This window comes from Salvelinus sp. IW2-2015, unplaced genomic scaffold, assembly GCF_002910315.2.
Source record: "Salvelinus sp. IW2-2015 unplaced genomic scaffold, ASM291031v2 Un_scaffold1768, whole genome shotgun sequence".
In the NCBI taxonomy this organism is placed as follows: domain Eukaryota; kingdom Metazoa; phylum Chordata; class Actinopteri; order Salmoniformes; family Salmonidae; genus Salvelinus; species Salvelinus sp. IW2-2015.
Window position 1 is genome coordinate 3744 of NW_019943145.1, and position 5000 is coordinate 8743.

The window sequence follows — 5000 nt, forward strand, 5'->3', positions numbered from 1 at the left end:
CACCCATGAGGGCCACTAGATCATTTGGGCTAGTATTAATGAATCTAGCTAATGGGTTTTGAGTTTCCACTTCTTCAGATGGTTAGCCCCAAGTGAATTAGCCAATGTGATATTTGTACACAAAATGGATGTCAGCAACAATCAAACAAAATAAACCTGCAATTCTGGAGTCCTATTTTGACAGTAAAATTCTAGCAACAATAGCCTAATTGTCAACCACTGGTTTAGGTGTTGCACATCACCATATATTTATCATGCATTCATGTCAGATGAAACAACTTATTTATTGAATCATACCATCTCAATCGCACTGTGATCGACTTCATAATATTACTACAAATGTTTTCTATTGCGTGACGCCATTACACAATGTTCAATGAGACCAAGTCATGGGCTGGTGCAGTGGCACAGCGGAAAAAKATCTTCTGGAGCAATCTTTTACTGTTTTAAACATGTATGGATAACATGGGATCATGGTAGGCCTATCACAACATTGAGAGAGAAAGCAGGTGCCATGACAACACAGGAAAGAGAGTTTTTTTTAAATGCTCCGGAGTTGAGAATATTACTATAGAGCAGATAAAAACATTGATGATTTGTAGGAGGGGGGAATTGCATTGAATCAAATTATTGATTTCCAATGATTTACCACTCGTAAGGGCAGGCTACCATTAGTTATTATTATTATTATTGTTGTTATTGTTGTTCTTATTGTTATTGTTATTATTTTTGTTATTATTTTTATTGTTGTTGTTATTATTATTATTTTTACCTGTAGTGGCGGCAGCGGAGAATCTGCGAAAAGAAGGAGTAGCGGTTGTCTCTGGTCTTCTTCTTGGCAAATCTGGTTATATCTGACTGTGACCCTCCCATCTCTATGCCAACAGATACCCCCTTCTCCAGACCCAGATCCACCTTCCAGTCTTTAGAGTTCTCGTTGGCAGTGGCCTCTGCCAGGTTACTGGAGAGGAGAGGACCGAGAGAATATTGGTTGAGAGAATGCCAAGAGTGTGCAAAGCTGTCATCAAGGCAAAGGGTGGCTACATTGAAGAATTTCAATATGTTTAATATGTTTAATACTTCTTTGGTTACCAGCATGACTCCATATAGGTTATTTAATAGTTTTGATGTCTTCACTATTTATTCTACAATGTAGAAAATATTAAAAATAAAGAAAAACCCTGGAATGAGTAGGTGTGTCCAACCTTTTGACTAGTACTGTATATCAACAACAAAAGATCACCTTCACTCTCTCCCGGACCCTCTTGTCGCGTATGAGCAGGTGCAGAGGCCTCAGAGAATAAGGAGATGGCGTCAGGGCGGTCCTTCAGGGTGCTCATCCAACTACGGAACCCACTGAGTCCATTACGGTTGTGAGTGACAGCTCCCCCAGCCAACCGGAGCCTCCACACATTGGTGTGGTGGCTGAGGAAGCTAGAGCTGTCGGAGGTCTTCGAGTCACGGTTGTCCAGAACTTGGAGCAACTTTGGACGCTAGGAGAAACTTTACTTCTCCCCAGGCCCACCATCAAGACCTGTGGACAAGCAGGATTCAACCTGAGGAGGTGATGTTCTGAATGTTAACCAATGCTATGAACCAACGCTATGTAAACTGAACCAATGCTATGTAACTGAACCAATGTTATGTAACTGAAACAATGCTATGTAACTGAAGCAATGCTATGTAACTGAACCAACTGAACCAATGCTAAGTTAACTGAACAATGCTATGTAACTTGAAACCAATGACAATGCTATGTAACTGAAGCCAATGCTATGAACTAACCAATGCTATGTATGATAACTGAACCAATGCTATGTAACTGAACCAATGCTATGTAACTGAACCAATGCTATGTAACTGAACCATGCTATGTAAACTGAAACCAATGCTATGTAACTGAACCAATGCTATGTAACTGAACGCAACGATATGTAACTGAAGCCAAGCTATGTAACTGAACCAATTATGTACTGACAATGCTATGTACTGAACCAATGCTCTAGTAACTGAACCAATGCTATGTAACTGAACCAATCGCTATGTAATGAACCTGCTATGTAACTGAACCAATGCTATGTAACTGAACCAACAATGTAGTACTGACACCAATGCCTATGTAACTGAACCAACTGACCAATGTTATGTAACTGAACCAACTGAACCAATGCTATGTAACTGAACCAATGACCATATGCTATGAACTGAACCAAGCTGAACCAATGCTATGTCACTGAACGAACTGAACCAATGTTATGTAACTGAACCAATTGCTATGTTAACTGAACCAATGCTATGTAACTGAACCAATGCTATGTAACTGAACCAACTGAACCAATGCTTAGAACTGAACCAATGCTATGTAACTGAACCAATGCTATGTTACTGAACAATGCCTATGTAACTTGAAACCAAGCTATGTAAACTGAACCAATGCTATGTAACTGAACCAATGAACATGCTATTTAACTGAAAACAATGCTTATGTAACTGAACCAATGCCAATGTAACTGATAACCATGAAGTATGGAACCATGCCTGTAACTGAACCAATGCATGTAACTAACATGCTAGAACTGAACCAATGCTTGAACTAAACCAACTGAACCAATCATGTAACTGAACCAATGCTATGTAACTAACCAATGCTATGTAACTGAATTAACTGACCAATGCTATGTAACTGACCAATGCTATGTAACTGAAACCAACTGAACCAATGCTATGTAACTGAACCAATGCTATGTAACTGGAACCAATGCTATGTAACTGAACCAACTGAACCAATGCTATGTAACTGAACAATGCTAATGTACTGAACCACAGAACAGCTATGTAACTGAACAATGCTATGTAACTGAACCAATCTTATGTAACTGAACGATGCTAACTGAACCAACGCTATGTAACTGAAACCAATGCTATTTAACTGAACCAATGCATATAATTACAATCCAAATACTTGTCATGGATGGAGAAATGGAATGCTTAAAGGCCGCTAAAATGGCGTATTTCCAAAACACTCTAAATATGAAAAAATTGAGGACCTGGTTTGTAGAGAGGCCACCTGTGTGAAGCCTGACAGGTGCGTATTGTCTGTGGTCATCGTCAGCCTGCCTCCAGGTCAACCTGGCGGATGTAGTGAGTACCCATAGGTGTCTATGAGCCGGCGGTACTGGGGCCTTAGAGGTCTCAGAGTCATGAGAAGTAGATCTTGGGCAGAAGATCGATGTCCTTTCCGGAACTCAGCGCTGAGAGCAGGGCTGTCTGACACGCGATAACTGGAAACACAGTTCAATCTGTCAATCTAATCAATCAATCAAGAAGGCATTCCAGGTTGGAGTCCTAGTATGTTGCAGACTGTCGATCTGACTTCAGATTCTCTGGCTACTAGACTGCGTTTCCACAGGCTTATGCCCAGTTCTTTGTTTTTTTTCATTCAGGAAAATTACCCTTTTCTAGTTTATTTATATATTATAATACTGTAAGCCTTTTAAGTTGCGGGTGGATCTCCTCCTACAATTTTGCACCGATTTTATTTAATTTTAGGTTTAAAAGAAGCGTGTCGTCCTCTTACAATGTACTGTCAACTTTACAGTGAGTGTACAAAACATTGTTATGTACAAAACACAACAAGGTGTTCCACCTTCCTAATATTGAGTTGCCCCCCTCTTTGACCTCAGAACAAGCCTCAGTTTTGTCGGGCATGGACTCTACAAGTTTGTCGAAACCGTTCCACAGGGACGCTGGCCCATGTTGACTCCAATGTTTCAACAGGCATGTCCGTTTGCTTGTATGTCCTTTGGGTGGTGGACCATTTTTGATACACCACAGAAAACTGTTGAGAGTGAAAAAACCCAGCAGTGTTGCAGTTCTTGACACAAACCGGTGCGCCGAGGGTACCTACTTGCCTGGAATGGTAAACATACACAATCCACGTCTCAATTGTCTCAAGGCTTAAAAATCCTTCCTTTACCTGTCATCCTCCCCTTTCATATACACGGAATTGAAGTGGATTTAACAGGTAACATCAATAAGGGATCATAACTTTCACCTGTATTCACCTGGTCAGTCATGGAAAAGAAAAGGTGTTCTAATGTATTGTCCACTGAATATTCCATGTGTTCGGTTTATTTTCCTAGTTTTTGTGTTTTGTAATGTCCTGTATCCCTAGGATACCATGGTGTCACAATGTAAATGATGGAAGCATTTCTAGGTCAATTTAGAATTTGTAGAATGACTACATTACCCATAATGCTCATTGACTTTCCAAATTACCATGGCAATTATGCGTCACATAGTAATTTAATATTCAACAATTCGACTCAAATTAGCTGCATTTAACTTCGTTTAGTTTTGTTTCTACTATTGATATTTCTCTGTAAATATCCAATAAAAATGATTCCAGCTGATTCGTGATTTCCACTGGCTGAGAAAAGCTCCGGACTCGACACATTCATTACTATGGGACAGCTGGAGATCGAATTTCAATATTGAAACAATGTTGCAAATGCCAGAGAGACAGACAGCAAGTTTATCACCCATGAGGGCCACATAGATATTTGGGCTAGTATTAATGATCTAGAGCTAATGGGTTTTTGAGTTTCCACTTCTCTTCAGATGGTTAGCCCCAAGTGAATTAGCCAATGTGATATTTGTACACAAAATGGATGTCAGCAACAATCAAACAAAATAAACCTGCAATTTCTGGAGTCCTATTTTGACAGTAAAATTCTAGCACAATAGCCTAATTGTCAACCACTGGTTTAGGTGTTGCACATCACCATAATATTTATCATGCATTCATGTCAGATGAAACAACTTATTTATTGAATCATACCATCTCAATCGCACTGTGATCGACTTCATAATATTACTACAAATGTTTTCTATTGCGTGACGCCATTACAACAATGTTCAATGAGACCAAGTCATGGGCTGGTGCAGTGGCACAGCGGAAAAAGATCTTCTGGAGCAATCTTTTACTGTTTTAAACATGT

At 39.7% G+C, this 5000-nt stretch overlaps 1 pseudogene; it reads right to left on the reverse strand.

Annotated features, from left to right (window-relative positions):
* Positions 1-5000, reverse strand: part of LOC112071919 (perforin-1-like) — a 25989-nt pseudogene that overhangs the window by 2245 nt on the left and 18744 nt on the right.